Source organism: Dama dama, chromosome 20 (genome assembly GCF_033118175.1).
Source record: "Dama dama isolate Ldn47 chromosome 20, ASM3311817v1, whole genome shotgun sequence".
Classification (NCBI taxonomy): domain Eukaryota; kingdom Metazoa; phylum Chordata; class Mammalia; order Artiodactyla; family Cervidae; genus Dama; species Dama dama.
Window position 1 is genome coordinate 92,559,393 of NC_083700.1, and position 24,380 is coordinate 92,583,772.

The 24,380-nt window shown below is 34.5% G+C and overlaps 1 protein-coding gene across 3 annotated transcripts in view; it reads left to right on the top strand.

The window, feature by feature from the left end:
• FAF1 (Fas associated factor 1) overlaps positions 1 to 24,380 on the top strand; it is a 494,313-nt gene that overhangs the window by 246,538 nt on the left and 223,395 nt on the right. The gene's annotated exons all lie outside the window — the stretch shown is intronic.

Consider the following 24,380-nt stretch of genomic DNA (forward strand, 5'->3'; position numbering starts at 1 on the left):
TGACCATTCTGTGTGCCATCTGTTACCATCTAAACTTGAAACCATTTTTAATTTATTTTAAAATTTGAAGATTTATCAACACTATATTAAGATTTCAACACTAATCATTAAAAGAATAGAAATATAGCAACCTACTCTTTAAAGATTTCTGTAAGTTTTATGTTCTGTACACCATATGTTATGTGACTTATAGTACTTTTAATTTGTTTTAGAAAGATAGAAAGTCCCAGTACTTATTAGATGTGTAACAGATTCACTCTTTTGATCAAGGAGGTAAATAAATAGACTAATAGCTTATCAACAAAGTTTTTTGTTTTTCACATTCTGCTCTCACTTTACACAATAAGTTAAATATTTTGTTGGTTAAAATCGAGACAAACAGAAGATGACATTAGACAACATGCATATTTGTTGGTTTTATTGAATGTGCGAAAAATTTCAAACAGTTCTAATTAGGTGCAAGTGCACTCTATCTCTGGAGGTACATCTTTCAGCATCAGCTACTCAGTTGCACGTTGAAATTCTGTGCTTTATGGAATTAATGTACCACAGATACTGAAGATGTTTGATTCAAGGGTAATAATAATGGAGTGATGACATCTTAATAAAACCTTACCTATTTGTATGGCGCAGTTAAGAGATACAAGCTGTTCAGAAAAATGGGAGATTCTTGTTTGGATTAAAAACTTTACTGTGTTAAGATTTCTTTTGAAGTGTATGTAGGGGAGAATATTTGTGAAACATTTTTAGAATACTTGAAATTTACAATAAATCAAAACAAAAAGTTAACTACTTTTTTCTGACAAAGTCATGGTTATCACAAATTAAGCATGTAACTCAGAGTTTTCGTTTTTTTCGGGCATTTCATTGAAATAATTGGAAATCTTAATGTAGTGTCTGTGATCTGTAATACATAGTCAGTTTCTGTCTGTAGAGCAACTGTTCAGATTAGAGAATAGCTTTCTGTAGAGTCTGCATATAATGGGTTTGCTTAAATTCTATAAGTGTTCTATACTATAAGAATGGGAAAATTAGAAGTATCTTAAGTTGATCTGAGAGTCTTGGAGAGGGTTAGAAATTCTCTCAAAATTCTCATCAGTTAGATAATTTCATTATGGAGACTGCTGTGTTGAATAGATGTCTTGACTAGATTATCCCATAGGTCACTTTTGGCTTTAAAGTTCTTATAATCTGTTGATTTTCAAAGTGTTTTCTTAATAATGTGATAGAGCATTATAACTTCTCTTTCAGAGGCATACTTTTGATAAAATCTAAATAATGTATAGCAGGGAACAGACTAAAAAATATAATTCAAGTGATAAAACTGTCATAACACTTGAACACTAGTTTTAGAAAACATTAATTAGCTATCCATATTACCACTCTGTTGTACACCATCAGAGCTTGACATTGCTTCAACTTGGAAGACATTATTTTAATCTTTTAACATTACCTAATTCTGTATCGTCATTAATTTGGTATGAAACAAAACTGATTTCTTGAGCACCTACTATGTGTACTAGCTGTATTGCAGTGAAAATTATTTTCCTTTTTTTAGCTAGATTTTATCTCAAGGCAAAACATTACTTATTTTGAAGCAAAGATATAATTTCCAGGCTCTAGAACTTATTCCTGTTTAGGACATTAATCTTATATGGAATATATTGTTGATCTATTTGATGTTGTTATTAGATGTATTAACTGCCAAGATGTATGGTTCAGATGCTACAGAACTATTTTTTAGTATTTTCATTCAGAATATCTGTGACCTACAAATACATGTGGAGTGATACGGCAGTTACCAGTATTTTTTATTTTCTATTTTCCTACTATGTACTTTACATTTTAATTACATAGAGTTATGAGTTTGTTAATCAGCAGTATGTTTTCAGCAATACTAAATTGAAATGTAACTAATAGAAATAACGTATAAATTTACTATGAAATTATTTACTGAGAATTATCACATTGCCTTCTTTACTTAAACACACAAGTCTCTTGCCTGCCTCTTACTGTCCTGTCTGAAACATTCTTTTTATGACTGGCTCTTTATTCTTCAGGTCTCAGTTTAAATATTGTCTGACATTCTCTGCCACCATTCCTCCCCGCCCCCAGTCTAAGTAGGTTTCCACTCTTTTGTTAGTTTCCATTACTAAATCTAGTTTATTTCCCTCATAGGATTGATCACAAGTTGTAATTAAATATTTGTTTACTTGTCTTTCCTATTAGACTGTAGGCTTCACGGGAGTAAAACCATGTTGTTCCATTCCCTGGCATAATCCAAGCACCTAGTTCAATATCTACAACACAGTTTTACTGCCTCTAAGAAACATTTCCAGTCAAATTCAGCCTCCTATACTGATGTAACACTTTGTACTAGACCCTCCACTTAGAAACTCTGTGACCTTGGGAGTTATTTAGCCTCTTCCTGCCTCAGTTTACTTCTCTCTGAGATGATGATCAGTCTCGGGTATGTTATGCAGGTTAACTTTACTAGTGTATCTGAAGCTCCTAACAATGCTTAAAATGTAATAAGCACTCAATACATGCTATAATGTTATTTTAAGATGTATTATTGCCTGGATTGTGTGAAACTCTGTTTTTATTGTATCCATTACTCTCTTTCATTGTAAGTTTCAGGAGGATAGTGGGTGTGTCTTACTCGTATATATTACTCTTATCTGGTACAGTCAGTCCCCTATATACAAATGAGTTATGTTTTGAGAGCACATTTATTAGTCCAAATTATACAAATAGTTAGCCTAGGTACCCAGTTAATACAATTGGCTATATAGTGCTGTAATGTAATAGATATATAATACTTTTCGTACCAGTAATGCATAAAACACACACACAAAAAGTAAATAAAACATTTTTAATCTTACAGTACAGTACCTTGAAAAGTACAGTAGTACAGTACAGCAGCTGACATACAGGTGCATGTTTGCATCTTTGAAAATTTGCAACTCGAAGGTTCACATGTAGGGGATTTACTGTACAGTGTTCTGTAGCAATTTAAAGTCTAATTCAACACCCATTTGATGCTTGATTCTATCCCCTCAGTATCTACATCATAATGATAATTGCTCTCTTCATGTCTGAGTGTTGTAACGAGCTAGTAACAGTTTCACCTTTATTCTCCCTTGTTCACCAGAGGTTCTGACTGCGCCGGGCTGCTGTGCATTCTGACACACACTTCTTCAAGTCCTTGTACTTTTGTTTACTCACACTGTTTCTGCTCTCATTGTTTTTACATTCCATGTCCATACCTAGAAAGTTTTTAAGATCAATGCTGAAAAGTGCCACCTCTATAAAACTATTGCTAATCTTTCATAGAGATAGAATTACTTTCTTTTGATACTAGTGCAATTTCTGACATTTGTATAAACATCTCCCCATGTAATATACACACACACATATATATACAACACATACTCCTGGTGCTTCTACCACATTCTAAGCACCATTCTGACAGCCGACAGCACAAAGATAGTTTGCATGTGGACTCTCTGAGATAAACCTATACATATTAAAGATGATTTAGTAAGTATTATAATGAAGTGTGTTGAAGAATTGTAGGAACTGGGATTAACTTTACCTGCAGGATTGAAGAAAGCCTTCTTGGGAGGCAGTATTTGAGGTGAACTTCTAAAAATGAGTAAGAATTTTCTAAGGGACAAGAGGAAAAAGTGTGGAGGCATGAAAGTAACTGCGTTTTAAGGAAACATTATTTTTCTGATACATATATATATATATAAAAGATATCGTTTATCTTCAGATCCTGTCAGGGTCCACACAACACATATGCTTAGCATATAGTAAGTTGTTAATGTTTGAATAATAAATGAAGTGATGTGAGTCTAGTACAAGTCAGCATAAATGATTCTCTGTGTCCATCTCTTGCTTCTATTTTCTTCTGAAATATTTTTATTCTTAGTCAGTAGCTTCCAAAGTACTGATACAGTGGCTACTATAGAGCTCTGAGTTTTAACTTCAGTGAAGTTTTTCTTTCTCATGGTTACAGCAGAATTCTTGCTGCTGATTTAAATGGCCCAGCTTGGGTCATATATTCATCTTTAAACAAATAATTTGATGGGAGATAGGATAAATTATTAATTTGGAAAAGTAAGTGGGGACCAAATCATTCTAAGCATAATGAGATGCTTTTAGAAGTTTTACATAGAGAAATGATATGACCTATTTTTTTTAAAATACTGTTTTTGTTCTGTGTGTAGACTGGATTGCAGAAAATGAAAGTGAAAGCATCTCGACTAGTGAAGTGGTTCTTGCCGTAGTCCAGCTAATAGATTATGGTAGTCGTGTTTTGAATATGGGTTAAAAGGGAATGGATGGTGAGATTAAGGGGAAAATGAAAGATGATTCCTGAAATCTTGACTTGAGTAACTGAGTGCATGGTAATGTCATTTATTAGAAATAAAGAGGACTGAATGTGATGATAATTTAGCTTTGGCTGTTACCTTTTCATTGTCTTTTAAATGTGTGGATAAACAGGTATATCAGTTGGACAAGTCCTTAGATGTCATTTTTTTCATCTTTAAAGTGGAAATAATATTATATATTTAATAAGGATACTGAGGGATGTGGTAATGTATAGAACATGTGGCATTTAATAGTTGAATGAATGAAGGAATAAATGAATGAAGTTGATATTTAAAACCTTATAACTGCACCCTTTAACAAATTGGAACTGGCTTGCTCTCCCTCTGTAGTTTTGTTGCCACATTTATCAGTTACAAAGAATTGTACCCTGTGTTGATTTATCATATTTGGTAGATAAAGAATCTGCTGTAGGAAAATGTATTTTTTAAAAAGCAACTAATTTTAATTTATCAGGTTGTCTAGTTCTTGCTTACTTCTGTTTTAACTGTTAAGAATCAGTGAATTTCGTGAAATGTGTAGGCTAGAGTTAAAAAGGAGTCCCTATAATACCCTGGTCAAACATTAGTGAATTTGCCTTTAGATATATGTTTGACATTACCTGACCCGTGAGTTAAATAAAAATGACATTGTGGTTTCAATAGTATAGAGTTGCCTGGTTACTCAGTCCCTGTATGCTTGTCTATGAGGCTAATGCTATTTGGATTTATGAGAGATTGAGGAAATTCCATTTTTTAATGCAGCTTTTAGATTTGTATTTTAAAATATCTTATAGGGTGAGGTAGGGGGTTGGGGATTGTTTAAGGCTGCTTATAGAAGGGAAAGGGCCTGATGTCAGGTCTTAATTTTGAATGGATAGTGGCTGTCTCAAATAGTCTTAAGTTATGAAAACATACAAGTTAATTATTTTCATTTTGTAGTCTACATATGTGGCCTAGATTTGTTTCATAATTCATACTTTTTAAAATCTACTAGTGTGAAATTAAGTGAAGAAAGTATCCCTTAAGTTTGAGATTGAGAAGTAAACAGCAGTTTTTCCATCATAATGTTATTTTTTAATTACTCAAAAAGTACATGAATAATATTTTCATGGAAAATAATAATAATAAAATAATAAATAATATTTTCAGGAACTCAGGAGTCTAAAAATTAAAAGATGACAGTCCTACTTTGTGAGTTGTGTGGATTTCTCTAAAATAGCTACTTAGAAATGCAGTGGCTTCTGTTAAAGGTTGCTTTCACTTTATTTGGATAGATATTGCCAGATTGCCCCCCTCAAAAAATCTTTGCCTACTTCTTCACCCATCAGCACTCTTAAGTATGAGTGTTACATTGTATTCGTGCCAAACAGTGGGTTATATCAGTATTTTTAGTTGTTTTCCTAATTGAAAGGCAAAAAGATATGACACTGAAAGATGAACACCACAGATTGGTAGATGCCGAATATGCTACTGGAGAAGAGTGGAGAAGTAACTCCAGAAAGAATGAAGAGACAGAGCCGAAGCGAAAAAAAACACCCAGTTGTGTACGTGACTGGTGATGGAAGTAAACTCTGGTGCTGTAAAGAACAATATTGCATAGGAACCTGGAATGTTAGGTCCATGAATCAGGGTAAATTGGAAGTGGTCAAACAGGAGATGTCAAGAGTGAACATCGACATTTTAGGAATCAGTGAACTAAAATGGACCAGAATGGATGAATTTAATTCAGATAACCATTATATCTACTCCTATGGGCAAGAATCTCTTAGAAGAAATGGAATAGCCCTCATAGTTAACAAAAGAGTCCAAAATGCAGTATTTGGATGCAGTCTCAAAAATGACAGAATGTTCTCTGTTTCCAAGGCAAACCATTGAATATCACAGTAATCCAAGTCTGTGCCCCAACCACTAATGCCAAAGAAGCTGAAGTTGAACAGTTCTTTGATGACCTACAAGACCTTCTAAATCTAACACCAAAAAAATATGTCCTTTTCATCATAGGGGACTAGAATGCAAAAGTAGGACGTCAAGAGATACCTGAAGTAACAGGCAAGTTTGGCCTTTGAGTACAAAATGAAACAGGGCAAAGGCTAGTAGAGTTTTGCCAAGAGAAGGCACTGGTCATAGCAAACATCCTTTTCCAGCAACACAAGAGAAGACTCTACATATGGACATCACCAGATGGTCAATACCAAAATCAGGTTGATTATATTCTTTGCAGCCGAAGATGGAGAAGCTCTATACAATCAGCAAAAACAAGACCAGGAGCTGACTCTGGCTCAGAACATGACCTCTTTATTGTAAAACTCAGACTTAAATTGAAGAAAGTAGGGAAAACTACTAGACCATTCAGGTGTGACCTAAATCAAATATTCTATGATTATACAGTGGAAGTGACAAATAGATTCAAGGGATTAGATCTGATAGACAGAGTGCCGGAAGAACTATGGACAGAGGTTTGTAACATAGTACAGGAGGCAGTGATCAAGGCCATCCCCAAGAAAAAGATATACAAAGATGCAAAATGGCTGTCTGAGGAGGCCTTACATATAGCTGTGAAAAGAAGAGAAGCGAAAAGCAAAGGAGAAAGCAAAGATACACCCATTTGAATGCAGAGTTCCAAGAATAGCAAGGAGAGATAAGAAAGCCTTCCTCAGTGATCAGTGCAAAGAAATAGAGGAAAACAATAGAATGGGGAAGACTAGACATCTCTTCAAGAAAATTAGAGATACCAAGGGAACATTTCATGCAAAGATGGGCACAATAAAGGACAGAAACGGTATAGATCTAACAGAAGCAGAAGATACTAAGAAGAGGTGGCAAGAATACACAGAAGAATCATACAAAAAAGATCTTCATGACCCAGATAACCACGATTGTGTGATCCCTCATCTAGAGCCAGACATCCTGGATTGCAAAGTCAAGTGGGCCTTGGAAAGCATCACTATGAACAAAGCTAGTGGAGGTGATGGAATTCCAGTTGAGCTGTTTCAAATCCTGAAAGATGATGCTGTGAAAGTGCTGCACTCCACATGCCAGCAAACTTGGAAAACTCGGCAGTGGCCACAGGACTGGGAAAGGTCAGTTTTCATTCCAATCCCAAGGAAAGGCAATGCCAAAGAATGCTCAAACTACCGCACAATTGCATTCATCTCACAGGCTAGCAAAGTAATGCTCAAAATTCTTCAAGTGAGTCTTCAAACAGTACGTGAACCGTGAACTTCCAGATGTTCAAGCTGGATTTAGAAAAGGCAGAGGAACCAGAGATCAAATTGCCAACATCTCTTGGGTCATAGAAAAAGCAAGAGAGTTCCAGAAAAATCTTCTTCTGCTTTATTGACTATGCTAAAGCCTTAGACTGTGTGGATCACAACAAACTGTGGTAAGTTCTTCAAGAGATGGGCATACCAGACCACCTTAGGTGCCTCCTGAGAAATCTGTATGCAGGTCAAGAAGCAACTGTTAGAACCAGACATGGAACTACAGATTGGTTCCAAATTGGGAAAGGAGTGCATTAGGCTGTATATTGTCACCCTACTTATTTAACTTATATGCAGAGTACATCATGTGAAATGCCGGACTGGATAAAGCATAAACTGGAATCAAGATCACTGGGATAAATATCTGTAATCTCAGATATGCAGATGACACTGCCCTTATGATAGAAAGTGAAGGACTAAAGAGCCTCTTGATGAAAGTGAAAGAAGAGAGTGGAAAAATTGGCTTAAAGCTCAACATTCAACTGCCAAAGATCATGGCATTTGGTCCCATCACTTCATGGCAAATAGATGGGGAAACAATGGAAACAGTGACAGACTTTATTTTCTTGGGCTCCAAAATCACTGCAGGTGGTGACTGCAGCCATGAAAATAAAAGATGCTTGCTCTTTGGAAGAAAATCTATGACAAACCTAGACAGCATATTAAAAAGCAGAGACATTACTTTACTGACAAGGGTGAGTCTAGTCAAAGCTATGGTTTTTCCAGTAGTCATGTATTGATATGAGAGTTGGACCATAAAGAAAGCTGAGCACCAAAGAATTGATGCTTTTGAACTGTGATGTTGGAGAAAACTCTTGAGAGTCTCTTGGACTGCAAAGAGATGAAGCCCCAATTCTAAAGGGAATCAATCATGTATATTCATTGGAAGGCCTTATGCTGAAGCTGAAGCTTGAATACTTTGGCCACCTGATGCGATGAACTGACTCATTGGAAGGAACACTGATGCTGGGAAGGATTAAAAGCAGGAGGAAAAGGGGGTGACAGAGGATGAGATGGTTGGATGGCATCACCAACTCAATGGACATGAGTTTGAGCAAGCTCCAAAGTTGGTGATGGACAGGGAAGCCTGCCATACTGCATGTGGTCCATGGGGTCACAGAGTTGGGCATGATTGTGCAACTGAACTGAAGTGAAAGGTGTGATGGTGTTTGTTTTAATATGCATTTCCTTAATTACTCAAAAAGTAAACGTTTTTCTTTCTGTGTCATTATCTTAATGATACTATAGTAGTTTCCAAGTCAGGTTATTTTAGTATTTATTGAATTAGTGGTGATTAGTTAATGTGTATAGTAATGGTTAAACTACAATGACACTGCCACCCTTGATTCACATTGTTAATTTTGCTTTAGAGCAAGGATATGTTGTAGTGTTTAATTTAGTGCCCTTTTCAATATATCATTACTGGAATAAAATGTAGAGAGGCAGAAGAACATAGTGGTTAAAAGTATGGATCGTTGAGCCAGACTGCCTGGACCAGAATACTGCCTCCGGAACTTATGTGATATCAGTTAAGTTACATATCATCTCTGTGCCTCAGATGCCTTATCTCTAGATGAGTAAACAAAATAGTAATAATATATTTATAGATTATTAAAAATAAATAATAAATAAAGATAAATTATAAATATAATGGAATATTATTCATCCTTAACAAAGAAGAAAATGCTGCCATTTGCAGTAACATGGATGAATCTGGAGGACAGTGTGCTAGGTGAAATAGACACAGGACAAATTCTCCATGATACTACATATATAAGGAATCTAAGATAATGAGATTTATAGAAACAGAAATAGAATGGTGGTTGCTAGATGTTGGAGGAAGAAGGAAATGGGAAGGTATTAGTGAAAGGATACGAAGTTTTAGTTATACAAAATATATAAATCCTAGAGATCTACAGTAAAACACAGTGTCTATAGTTAACAGTACTGTATTATATACTTAAATTTTGCTAAGAGGGTTGATCTTATGTTAAGTGTTTTTATCAGAAAGTAATGGTAATTATAATGATAATAAATAAAGAGGGTGGGAGGAAACTTTTGGAGGTGATGGATAGATTTATGATGTAAATTCTGGTGATAGTTTCACAGGTTTAGTTCATCAAGTTGTATATATTAAATATGTATAGCTTTTTATATTTTAATCATACTTCAGTAAAATGGTTTATAAAAGAAAAATCACTAAAATAGTTAACATTTACAAAGTGCTTAGATTAGTGCCTATAAGTACTATTTGAATATCTGCTAAATAAATTAATTAAATTTATTGCATATTGAGTACATGTAATTCTTCAAACACTTGAATCTCAGCATTTTCGATAAAACCTAATGATGCAAATATATTACAACTCAAATGTTAATGTCTGAAAATTACATCTTAAAGAATGCATTTTATAAGTATCTTCCAGCGTGATTGTTACATTGAAAAGAAAAAAGATTTCTCTTTTTTTCTGGAATGAGGTAGAATGGGTGAAAAAGTAATTTGCTTCATTTTCGCATGTTCATGTGGTTGTTCTTTAGAAACTAAGACTTTTACTTAGAGCAATGGGTACTAGTGTAATATGGTAGGACAAAAACAGATTTTTACAGTTGGAAAGAGTGGAGTTCAAATCTAGGTCTGCCACTTTAATAAAGTCATTTCTGTATACACAAGGTTGATGTGAGCATGAAATGTAGTAACACATGCAAAATGGGTAATCAGTGCCTTGGTACTCAATAAATGATAGTTGCAGCTATTATAGTTGTCTCTTCTCTACCCTCCTAATACTTTATTGATATCTTTACCATTATACTTATCACATTGTACCATGAGTATTTGTTTCTGAGTGTGACAGATATTCACTGGGCTGTGACTTTCTTAAAGGCAAGAGTATCACCTCTATCTTCATATCTCTCCTGCAGAGTTTGCAACTGCCAGCTACTAAATACAACACTGTTTTGTTCAGCTACCTGTTTTTGTCCCAGAGTGTTTTAAATTTGAACTGGTTGCCAACATTTAAAAGTTTAAAAGCTTCACATTTCAAGATAAAGCAAAACATTACAGGATTCCTGGCTTCTAGCTTTTCTCAAAGAATCAGAAAATTCAGCAATACTGAACTCCAGAGTTTCTGTGGCAGTAATGAATTGTTCTGGAGTAGAGCTGCCTCCTTCAAGAGGCATGCTGTCTTGTTTGCCATAGTCCTCAACACCTGAATATTGCTTCCTCAGGACTAAAGCTGAATGCCCTTTGTCCATTACATTTCATTCATCTTCTGTCTGCTTTACTAGATACTTGTGTTTAAGAAAGCTGCTCTGTGACAGAGAGTTTGTAACTTTGTTAATTACTTAGTCATGTCTGAGTCTTTGTGACCCCATGGACTGTAGCCTACCAGGCTCCTCTGTCCATGGGATTTTCCAGGCAAGAATACTGGAGCGGGTTGCCATTTCCTTCTCCAGGGGAATCTTCCCAACCCAGGGTTCGAACCCGAATATATCCTGCATTGCGAGCAGATTCTTTACCGTCTTAGCCATCAGGGAAGCCTGTTTGTAACTTAGAAAGCGCTCAACAAATGTTTGATGAATGAATGAGTGATTGAAAGAACCTTAAGCATAAACAAGTATAGAAGGTTTATTCGATCTACTTTAAAATGCCCCAATGATGAGGATCTAGCTGTGCTTTAACAACAACTATTCCCATCACCTTTTTCAATTTACAGCATGAGGAAGTAATGGTAATGTTGGAGATGGTCAGAGAATGATGCTCTGAAATAACTGGCTTTCGTTGGATGTGGTTACTAGACTGCCACATTTTCAAAACTAGACATCCTCAAATTTATTCACTACTGGTGTAGTGCACTGAAACATGACAAAAAGTAAAATGTGATCAAATGCACTTGCCATTTGATTTGGAATGCATGGCAATATCTTTTCCACTCAAGCAAAACATACAAACAACACCCAACTGTGTTTGAAGACAAGGAATCTTGGATCAGAACTCTGAAATATCCCTTTGAATTAGTATTAGTATAATAAACTTTATTAATTTATACCTGACAGTAATTTGGGATTTATGTTTATTTAGTTGTACTGATGCATGTCCCAAATCTGTGAAGGAAGAGTTAGCCAAGTCAGTGAAAAGTGTGGGTAACATTTCTTTGGTAAGAAGAAGGGGGTGGAGTAATGATGTGTTGGAATACTTGTCTAGTTTTAGTTTTGGAGGGAAATATCATAAATAGTTAAAAAAGAGAAGGTGCCTCACATCTCATAATTTCCCTTTTGAGTTTTGCTTCTGCTTCTTACTTGAAGAGTTATTACCCTCAGTTGCATTTTCTGTAAAGAAAATAAATAAAAGCTACATTGAAGTTGATAGTAAAAGTTAGAGAATATATACACACATGTAAAACATCTCACAGAACCTTTGCATTTCATGTTTTCTCTGCCTGGAACATTCTTTCTGGGATCTGTACCTTCTCATTCAGGATTCAACCCATCTAAGAAATAGAGAATGACTGGAAGGAGTCTAATGTCATTCTTTATAGAACTTACCTAATTCTGAAATTATCTTGTTTATATATTCATATTTCTTTCTCTCTCCTTTCTCACCACTCCCTTCACCTTACACCTACTATATAGAATGAATGTAAGCTCTGTGAAGGCAGAGACTTTGTTTTCTCAGTAACCACTACAAAATAGTGCCTTCCTCTTAGTAGACACTCAATAAATATTTGTTGACTGGGTAGCCAACTAAATGAATGCTCATGAATTACTAGCACTCAGTGAATGTACTTTTTAAACTAGAACATGTTTATCTATTGCTTATAAGTTCAGTGAGAGATTCTCCTAGCACTTTGTTAGCAGTAGATTACGTATTTCTTTTAAAATATTTTTCACTGACACCCTAATTTTTAGCACTTAATATAAGGAATGAAGTGCTTTTTGTAAGGAGGCAAGAGTTTTATGTGTATATCTTAACTCTCAGTCCCATCTGTAATTTTTCACTCATATGTTCAGTTATTCACTTTTAAAATAAAGATCTTACCTTTAAAATAAAAATCCTGTAGCAAGTGTATTTGAGTTGTACATAACTATTTACACATTTTCTTCTCAACTAGATTTGGTTCCTTAAGGGAATGTGGAAGTCTGCATCTTGTCTGTCCACCACTTTCTTTGCTGTGTTGTAATGACTTAAGTGGTAGATGCTGGTAAGAATTTACTGAGTCAATAAGGGGCAGAGTGTGACTGGTACTGTTATGGCATCCATTACACCTATCTTTCCCGCTCTCCTCCTATGAATTCCTCCCAAAAGAATGATTAAGTTTGAATCATCACTCACTTAAATAAAAAAAAAAACCTGCCAGATGCACAGTTAACATGAATTATTTTAGTAACATCTACATCATTGTAGTTGTTCCCTGGTAACCATTTGTAAATGAATGCATGAACTGATAAATAATTAGACCAATATAATGTGGCAGCTATGTGAGTTATAAACTTATTTAACTACAGAGTATTTTTACTATCATTGATATTTAATTATTATGTATTTTATTATTGCTCTTTTTCTCAAGTTATGATTACATGTATTCTGTCATTACTCTTTCACTTTTGTGGTACTAATGCATATAGTTCCTATTAAAAATAGTAAAAGAATAAGTGAAAAATTAGTTTAGCACAATGTTTCTACCTTTATGCCTAAAAGACTGTAAGGAAATAATGTGTTAAAGCATTTTTAAATATATAGTATGTATACATAGTATACATTGTATATAAAGTATGTTGTTGTTGTTTAGTCGCTAAGTTGTGTTGACTCTTTTGTGACCCCATAGACTGTAGCCCGCCAGGCTCCTCTGTCCGTGGGATTCCCCAGGCAGGAATACCGAAGTGAGTTGCCATTTCCTTCTCCAGGGAATCTCTCTGACCCAGGGATCAAACCCACGTCTCCTGGATTGGTAGATAGATTCTTTGCCACTGAGCCACCAGGGAAGCCCTATATATAGTATAGTGAACATCAATGGTGCATTTTTGTGTGGGTCTATGTTCTCTACTTTCTTAATCCATTGTCTAATAGGGTAGCTACTAGCCACATATGGAAATTTAAATTAATTAAAATGAAATTTGAAGTCATTTTTCTTAGTCACACTAGGTGTGTTTTAAGTGCTCAGTAGCCACATGGGGCTGATGGCCACCCTATTAGATAGGACAGATACAGAACATTTCTGTCATCACAAAAAGTTCTGTTAGCAGCTGGTAGGCTATCATATACACAATTCCTTATCCCTTATTTTGTCACGTTGTATGTTAGATATTTTGTTTGTAATTTGAAAATGAAATTGAATATGTCCTAGAAATATTATCTCGCTTAATTTCATGAAATCTCTTTGCCCCCAAAATGATTATTTTATCAACTATAAATTTAAAACAATATGTTTTTCCCATTTATTAAGATAGTCAATACCTGACATTTTCGTCATTATTTAAAACTCTAAATTCAATGATGAATACAGTTGAAGTATTATTCACTTTTAAGACAACACAGTGTATAATAATGTCTCCATGTGCCTTTTCTACTATAGTCAATGAAAAAAAATACTTATTAAATGGTGATTTTTCTCCCTTTATCTTATTAAGTAAATTATATGGTCCTTTTTTTATGGAAGGCTTCATAGTTAGAGATGTAAAACAGCAATTTCTTGGTTCTATAGCATGACATAGTTCAGAGCTGAGATTAGAGAAACCCCGTAGAGTTGTTAATACTTGAGGGCATCCCCAACTAGAAAAGTATGTGAATTTAGGCATGGGAGGAAGGAAGGATCTGCTTTAAATTTAGTGTAGGGTCACTGAATCTTAATGATAGATTAAACAAGGGAGGTAGAATAATGAATAGGGGTATGCAATGTGTAGCACTAATACCAGAAGTCCATGGTTTGTGGCGGTTTTTTAATGTCCTTTCCCATATGGTTTTGAATAGAGTAGGTTATGGCAGGGATGAGCTAAGCAATAGCTTTGTTAATGAATAAATAGGAGTAAATTTTTTTTTTTAAACAAGAGACTTCAGGCTGTTTGTTTAGGATGGCTGTTTATTTAATAAATCATGTGATTAAAGATTGTCTGATCTTAATACATTAAGAGATGATGCTAAGGTATCCCTGTTTTATTTTTTATAAAATAATTGCATTTACATTTCAGGGTCAGTCCTAACAGTGAAATCATTGGGGTGCGATTTTAACTGCCTTAATTAAAAGCCAATTGTATGGAGTGTCTGAGCATTGGCATCATCAGTCCTTAAAGTTTATTGTACTATGTTAGATTTTCATTCATGATGTCAATTCACTTTGAAAGGTTTATTTAAATTGTTATTTGGAACCAGTTTCTAACTCTTCCTCATTCATTACAGTTAACTAGGTTTGTGATTTTGGTGGCTTTGTAACTTTGCTCTTGGCCAAGGCAGCTACTTTTCTTAGGATATACTTCCTGCTCTCCCACCCACATTTCTCTCAGAGAAAGTAATGCCAGCATTAAGCTGATCTTGGAGAATAGCAAGTTAAAATCAGAAAACCTGACTAGACTCATTTTAAAATATTTCACAGAGCTGTTCTTTGGTGACTGCTTAATATTTCCAAAAGGAGAGGTTAAATAGGTTGTCTCTGGTGCCTTGGTTAAGCAGAGGGAAGGGAAATGTAAGTCTCCTGACTCCAGGGCCTCAAATGCAAACACTGGCCTAGTTGTTCCCAAACTTTCTCCTTGATGTGGGTGACTTGAATGGTTTATTTTCCCTTGATGAGCCACACCCCCAGGCACTTTAGTATTCATGGCAGACCCCAACACTAAGTCCCTTTGTTGTCTTTGTTTTTTGAATTTTTTTGTTAACAAGAAAAGATAAAATTATAAGAGACCTGATTATAGACTGAGGTTCCATTGCTGATAGTTCCCACCACTTTTTTTCAGCATCTCAGAGAAAGGCAAAGTCCTGGATAGGCAACAGAAAGCAGCAAAGCAAACATAAACATTATGTCTAAGCATCATTGTTGGTGCTACCAGAGTGGGGGAGGATACACACAGTCTTTATCAAAATATAAAGATGAGTCTTCGCCAAAACAGTAAGGTTGCCAGCATCTGAAAAATTTTGGTTTCTATAGAGGCATTGGTTCTTTAAAGGGGAAAAAAAAGTTTGTTAACAAGAAATAGATTAAAAAGATATTTCTAAGTTTGCATTATCATCTTGACTTAGGCATTAACTAAGTGAATGACATTTGCAAGGCAAGTAGTTTAATCTATCTGTGTGTAAAATATAAAAGAAAATATAGTTCTATGAAAAACAAATTGGCAGAATAGATTAATAGCATTGCCCTATATCATCTTCCCTATAGATGCAATTTCATTTTAGAACTTAATGAGGTTGCAAATAAATATCTGATCAGAGTTTCACTTGTCCAGATCCAAAGCACAGAAGAGAAATTGGCAACAGTGCCCAGTTGTTGAGAGAAGGAAAAACTGGAATAACAAGATAGGACGTAATTGATTTACTTACTGTATATAGACAAAGTAGAAGCAGTAGTCTTCCTATAGTTTTATTCCAGACAAAACTCTTAACATTAGTGTTGGGTAGAAACTCAGAAGGCATTCAGCAAAAGTTTATATAAGGAAGTCTTTGCCAACCCTCACACGATAAAGTTTATTTTACTGTTTTAAGTATTCTTCTTCTTTAACCTTGACTTATTTTCCTTGAATATGTTTTATCTTGCTGTTTCTTTCCCAGCTGTGTGTGACACCAGGAGCTGCCCTCTTACTGTGAAGGCAGCATTCAGTCACTGAAACAATAAGTCACAGTTCTTGTAGTTGTCCTTCCTCTGCAGCACTTAGAGTACAAAACTGACAGCCTGTAACTGCTCTTCGTTGCCTGTTACAGCACAACAGGTATGAAAAGGCTGAGTTATGAGAGAGAGTAACCTTGGTTGGTCCCTTTTGTTACTGTGTGATGCTCACCATTTAGAGTGCGTGTAAGTGGTCTTAGTGGAGAGTTCTTGCACGTTACAGTCATGTGCCAGGTGGGCTTCCCTGGTGGCTCAGCAGTGAGGGATCTTCCTGCCAATACAGGAGAGACAGGTTTGATCCCTGGTGAGAGAAGATCCTCTGGAGAAGGAGATGGCAACCCACTCCAGTATTCTTGCCTGGAGAATTCCATGGATAGAGGAGCTTGGGGGGCTACAGTTAATGGGGTCGCAAAGAGTCCTAGTGAGCAACTAACACTTTCACTTTTCATTTTCATATATGTATGTGTATAACTTAATAAACAGAAATGGGCATAATTTTGTAACTTGGTTTTTCTTTAATACGTAACAACTTTATATGTTATTAAATATTCTTCTAGGTAGGGTCAGTAAACATTTTCTGCAAAGGGCTAGATAATAAATATTTCAGGCATTGCAGGGCATGTGATCTCTGTTGCATCTACTAAGTCTGCCCTCATGGTAGTGCCAAAAGCATCCACAGACAGTATATAAACAAATGGAGGTCTTGGTGTTCCAATACAACTTCATTTACAGAAACAAACAGCAGGCTGAATTTGGCCTATAGGCTGCACTTTGCTGACCCTAGTTCTACATCATCATTTTTATAGCTGCATGGTATTTATTTATTTAACTGTCTCATTATCAGATATTAAATTTGTGCCAATTGTTTGTATGTGTGTGTGTAATAATAAACAGACTGCAGTGAATATCTTTGTAGTTAAATATTTGGCTTACATGTATGATTATGTCCTTAAACATTAACTCATATAGTGCTTCTGACATAGCAAATGGTTTATCTACTAAAGTTCAGACTTAAAAATCAAAATGTTGCTGATATACAAGTATTTCTTGGTTTATGTGACCAATTTTTAAAGTTGTACATAAAATTGAACTTTGTAAAAACATTTTAAGATTAAAGTAGGACTCCTTAAAATGTTCTTATAATTACTTCATTACTTCTAAGATTGACTTTTTACTTAGTGTTTTTCTTCATGGAAGAATTTTTAAATTAATTTGCTTCATTTTAAAAGGAGAAATTTTAAGAGCATTTAGTGAGTGCCTGATGTTTTATTCATTGAGGACAATAAAAAACATTCACCTCTCTGGTATCTATTAGACTATTGTTGGAAAGCTTTCGCTCTTTCATTGTTTCCATAAGGTACAGAGAGGAAATACTCCCTTCTAGGATAAGGTCTTTACTGACTGATATGAGGTTAACCTCCCACTGTTTTTCCTATGGGTCTTATTTCAGCTTGCCTATGAGAGAGACCAAAAAAACAAACCAGAAACTGTTTAGTCTTTCCTTTGCTTCAGACAGTTCTCTGGTGTTCAGGGGCATGTCCTCAATACAACTGACAGGTACAGGTGCCTCCCGAGTTTATTTAGTATGACCAGTAGATCATTTATTGTGGATTTGCAGTTTTATTGCAATGCCCAAATATATATTATAGCCAATAAGCAATAACACTTAAGGCAGAAGAACTGAAGATTAATACAGATTTTCAATGATGAAGATTACTATTTATCAATTATTTCAGTGCTGTGCAGTCTGTAGTGACATAGTACCATCTCTCATTACTTTGTTAGACTAAAAATAAAAATAATTATTTTATCACCATAAAAATGATAGCATTTCTAGAATTTCTATAACAAATCATTATTAATCATGTTCATTTTCAAAAGGACTAGCTACCTCAGGCAGGAGTTCAAAGAACTCTAGAATCAGTAAATTAGAAAGGCATGGCCATCTAGGAGAGCCTGTAACTCTCAAATCTTGGTAAGAGTTACCTAGAGTGCTTGTTAGAACATGTACTGTAGGGTCCTAGCATTTCCAGTGTACTAGGCCTTGGGTGGATTCCCTGAATTTTCATTTCTAATAGTTTCCAGGTGATACTAATAGTATCAGGCACCACACATTTAGAGTCACAAATACAGAAAAATGATTGCTCCCCTTTGTGGTGGTGGTGTTTATAATTTCAACTTCTGTAACTTCACAATTTCTCTAAACCTTTCCCTCCCCGCAAAAGACTTAAAATTTAGCATCTTTTCTATTTGTGAGACATACTTAACCTTGGTCGTTTATAAACATTTTCTTCACTCTTTACAAGCTATCTTTTTTTAAAATCCAGGCTTATCCTTTAATTAAAGATGTATATATGGTCACTTAGTCATGTCAGACTCTTTGCCACCTGATGGACTATAGCCCATCAGGTTCCTCTATCCTTGGAATTCTCCAGGCAAGAACACTCAATATATATATACATATATATATGAATTAATTTTAATAACTTTATGACCATTAGTTCATTTATTTTATGATCTACCACTGCAATTTTCGTATCATTTTCACCCACACCAAATGTTTAGAATAGGATATTATGGATATAATCATGTTGAAAGTGTTAAATCTTACCCTTGATAGTTTATCAGGCTGGATAAAATCCGTCTAACTATATGCATTCAAACTAGTTTCCATATTTGATTAGCTTTATTGTCATCATTCCCAGTAATTGCTTAAGATGCCGGTTGTCAGATTTCTTTACAGACAAGTAAGAGGTGAAATAAGTTTTTAAAGTATGTTACAAAGCAAAACTTAGTTACAGTTGTTGGAATGAAGAATTCAGTTACAGCCAAAAAAATGTTTTAATAGAACAGAATGCAGTCCAAAGCCTGATGGAAAGCCACCAATTTTATAGTTTTCTTCAAACAACATCTTCATTGTTTTCTGGAAAGATTGTATTTGAAAAAAAGAAATGTCTCGAGTTACTTTTTTTATGAGGAAAGAATTGCTGAGTCTCTTAAATGGTTAATGAGAAGAAGTAATAGTTAAACACTTGGAGCATTGATTTCTGATTTGAATTCTCTAACACAGGCCAGCCCTGAGGGAAGAGGGGAAAAAAGCTTGCTAATTAACATTTGATTACTGATGCCACCTTCTCATTCCCCTTGCACCATCCGGTTTCAAGTGTTTTTGTTCAAGAAGTATTTTTAGGAGGATTTTTAACTTGCATCATAGTAAAACAGATCAATGTGCAACTGCATCAAGTGTACAGTATGTTAAAAAAAAAAAAAAAGAAAAAAGTCCTTAGATATGAAGTATATGTTCAAAACTCAATCTGGATCAGAAGTGATTGGTTTCCTATTATAAGCCTTTCTGAGCACCAGTGATTGCTAAGAAACTGGAACTAAGCCTGGTCTGTGTGTCTTATTTTAATCACACACAGATACTTATTTGTTTGGTGCAGTTATTATTTAGCAAACTCAACTGGAACATCATTTGATGGTGTGAATTACTTGCAATTCAGATTTTGATACTTTTAACATTTGAATAAGCTTAGGTTCTAATATTTCCAAAGGCCTTTCTTTTCTAAGATTGATAAGAGAATGAGATAAATGTATGTAGTTTCAGGGTGCTTTTTTGTAAGGGCTGTAGTTTGTCAAGGTATTCTTAATTCAGAAAATCTAGAAACTAAAGTGCTAACAAACCGATAACTGTTCTAAACCCATGGCAATTCAGTATTGTATCTGTTTCTTTTTGCTATTTTAAACTATTTGATATGTAAAAATTCATAGGCCAGATTTCAACACTTTTCAAATGCTGAAATAAATTAATAGAACTTTGCAGTTGTATCACTCCGCTTTTAGTATTCAGGCAACACTTATCCTGTTTGGTTCATGAAATAATTATTTGGGAAACCAGTATGTAAGTAAACCAGTAAGCTTTACTTTTAAATCAGATCTCTTGGGGGAAAAATATTATTGAGTCTTTCTTTAAAAAAAAAAAACAAAACTAAGACTTTTTAGTATAATTAAAAGCAAAAACTAAGACTTTTCTTTACTCAAGAAAAAAATTCACTTAAAATGTTTATTATATGTCTGGATTTCTTAACTGAAATTATTTGCAGTTTTCCTTTTTGACGGGTTGTATTTATTAACTCTTTACTATTTTTCTTTCATTTTCTAGCCTTAATGGTTTTAAACTTTCCCTCTTTACTTGCATATCTTAAATATAGTTAGCTTGTCTTTTCCTTTACCTAGGATTAACTCCAGTATTTTCAAAAAAATCAAAGAATTTTAGAGCTTAGAAAGTTAGCAATGAGCTCATTTTGTTCTCTTCTAATATTGAATAAGCTAGGTCTCAGTTTCTGCCAGTTTGCACCACAGTAACAGCTGGGTAGAATTGGGACTAGAAATCTAGTTTTCTGTCTCTTATTATGCCACAGTAACTCAAATTTTGTGACTTTTGTATAACATCATCAGAATCTTCTTTCACTTGAATAATACCTGAATGAAATTTAAAATTCCTTAAAATATTTTTCAGTAGTGTGTCTAACATATAGTTCACAACATTTTGCTATAAAATATAGCTGACAAAGTTGTCTACCAGTTTTTATATTTTTCAGTTTGAATAGCTGCAAACGGCTCATATAAGGCTAATCTAAAACTTCAACCTCAAAATCTAGCCTTTAGAAGAGGAACTTTCTAAGAATTATTTTCTAAGAAATTCTGATAAAATTTAACCAAAGTATAAAACTGTTTAAAAATGTATGGAACTCAAAGCTTTGTGGGAGATGAATGTCTTATATAATTTTATATTGAACAGGTCGTAATAATCTTGTTTCCCAGTGCTGTGTGTATCATGGAAGTTTCCACAGTGAGGAAATATGAAGTTTGAAGTGGAGATCATTGCTTACATTATTTATTATATATAAATAGATGTTTATTAACAGTGAAAAGCACTAATAAGGAAATGAATCAATACTGCTTTAATTCTGTACTGTTTCAGGGTAATCTGATTCAAATATGTTTTTCTTAGTCACAAACAACTGAAGGCGGAGAAAGGAAACTGTTCTTTTAGAAAATCTGGAAAATAAGCTGTGGAAAATCTGTTGTCAATCTAGAACCTTTGATCCAAATACAGTGTAGTTTGTAACATAATTTTAATGTTCAGCTGGTAATCAAAACTTTCATTAAATTTTTTCAGAACTAATTGAAGCATTTACGTAGTTCAGCAGCCTAAAATCTCATAGATTTAGAGCTTAATGCATAACAAGAATTGAAAAGATTATGAAGATTCAGAATGCTCTTGAGCCAAAGCTGATCAAAGAAAGTATGTAAGACAAAAGGGCCCTTAGGAAATGTTACCCTGTGAAGTGCCACTTGTCCTTAACTGGAATTTAACACAAATCTCTGAAGATGAAACTCCATCAGAAGTAGCACAGTAATGGCAGCTGAGCAGGCCAGCTACAGCAACTTAGCCTGTGTGTGTGTTCTTTCTGCCTCTCTGAAGAGGTCTTAAATCTCTCAAATCAATCAATCTCCCAATCTTCCCCCCCCCTCTAACCCCTCTCTTCTCCCCTTGCTTTTAGTCTTTCCTCTCTCCTTCCTCCATTCCTTCATCCTTCTCTCTCTGAGAAAACTGTCCTGCATTTGATTCATGATGACCTTAAATCCATCTGCATCATTTTATAATTAGGTATATTTTGCCCTTCAGCTTTCCTAGATTACTAATTTTTTAAAAGAATAATTTTACTTTGTATATATTTCTGATTTTTTCTTTCCTGCAGGATTGTCACAAAAATTTAAAGTCATCAATAAAGACAATAGAATTTTTTCATCTCTATTAATAAAACCATCACTCATTTTGTACCTTTGCTGTCTTATTACTTGTCTTTCTTCCATATACTAGTAAAATCTGCCTATGGTTTTAGCACTGATGAACATGAAATTATTTTTGAAAAACTAATTTGTTTTCAGGTATATTGTTTAGTGATTATGGTTTAACACAAGATTCTTTTGGCTTAATTTCAGAAACACTGTGAACTTAGCTTTTCCATTGAAACAATCAAACATTAGCCTAATATGCTTTATGTTGTACCCTCTCAGCCAAGTTCTTTCTGCATTAACCAGTTTATTCTATGACAAGTTGCTTAACAGATGTCATTCTGGAGAGAACAATGAAGCCAAATACTTGTGCAATGGCTAACATTACTCTAACTTTGATCACTTTTGTTCAGCACATCAGTCTGGCGTTGTGCTTTATACCAACATAACACTATAGCCAGAACATGCTTTTCAGGCTTAGAATAGCAAAGGAATGTTATTCATTCAGTGCAGTTACAGATGAGTTAATGAAAGAAGAAAAATACTGTTTATTTCATAATACCGTATTGTTATGTTTTGGAATTAAGATGGAATTTAAAGAATGCCACTCCAGAGTTATTTGTTTATATATTCACTCATAGTATTTGTGTATATTCTCCAGTGCAGAGGTAGCCTTGCCACCTTCCCAACAGATGTAAATATTTGCCCTGCCTTCCCTTTTACCTTCAAGAATAATTGCTGACCCTTGGTGTCTCTAGACAACATAATTAAAACTAACTTTAAGAAAGGAATTTTTTGCCTTGTGGCTTAAAGTTTCCTCATACTCCCATCTTCTGTCCTCTCCCTTTCTTTTATTAATAAACAATAATAATAATACTTTGGCTTTATGGAACACCTTTCTTCTTAAGAGTACTAATGTTTAAGCATGACAGAATAGTCTTAGCTAGTGCAGGTGGTAAAGAGGTTAGTCCAGTTGCGTTTGGTTAAATTGTTGGGTTGATAATGACTAACGAAAATTTCCAAACTTGATGTGACTGACCATAAACAAAATACTGCATGGTAGACTGGCCATTGCTAAGAATCTTGGGGAAAAAAGCTGTTTGTTTGAATTGAGTGGGGATCAAGCCATGCCCCCAAGCTCCACAGTTCTCATTTACTAAGTCTTTTTTTCACAGGTGTACATTAGAGATAAAAATAGATTGAGTTCCAGGTTTTGTTTTGTTTCTTTCTTTCCCCAGTGAATATATTTCTCCATTTCACTGGAAGTGTAACTTAGATATGCTTATGTATAATAAACAGTAATGTGATACAGAAATGCTGCAGTTGGACCATGTGATACTTCAGGCTTCTGCATTTTAAAAACATGAATGAACACTGCTTCTTTTCCACATGGGAATCATATTATAGAATGTATTATGTGCAACATTTCAAAATTAGTTTCACTGTTACAATATGTTAATCCCGGAACTTACATGAAGAGTTAGCTAAGATGGATGATCTACTCATTCTTACCATTTGATCATTTATTTGGAAATATGGAAAGAAAAAGAATTTTTGTAACCTGTTTAGAGAAAAAAGCTAAAAAAGGATATGATAATTACTGAATAAGAGTTTAACCTTCCAACACTTCATTCTGATAATCACTTGTGTCCTCTCCTTTGAAGTTAAAAAGTATTGGGAATTCCCTGGCGGTCTAGTGGTTAAGACTCCATGCTTTCATTGCTGTGGGTGCAGGTTTGATCCCTGGTGGAGAAGATCCCACAAGCTGTGTGGTATGGCTATAAATAAATAAGTAGTTTCAAAGTATAATATTAAATGTTGAAAGAAATAGTTTTTCAACTTTTATCTTATTTAAAATAAAAACTATCAGTACTATATTTTCTTTGGGGGAAGGGCCTAAATAATATATTAATGGATAGCCCTCAGCTAATAAATATTTTCTTAAAATAGTTTCTAATTTGGGGTGATTTCAAAAAAATATACCCTGTACAGCTTTATTAAGTTATTGTATCCTTGAAATGTACATAAAACAGTGAAGGAAACTCCAGGTTTTTCCTTTCACCCTGTTGGGTAAGAAACTACTACCCTTTTTTGACTGAAGAAACTTGAAGCCATCCAGGATTATAAAAATA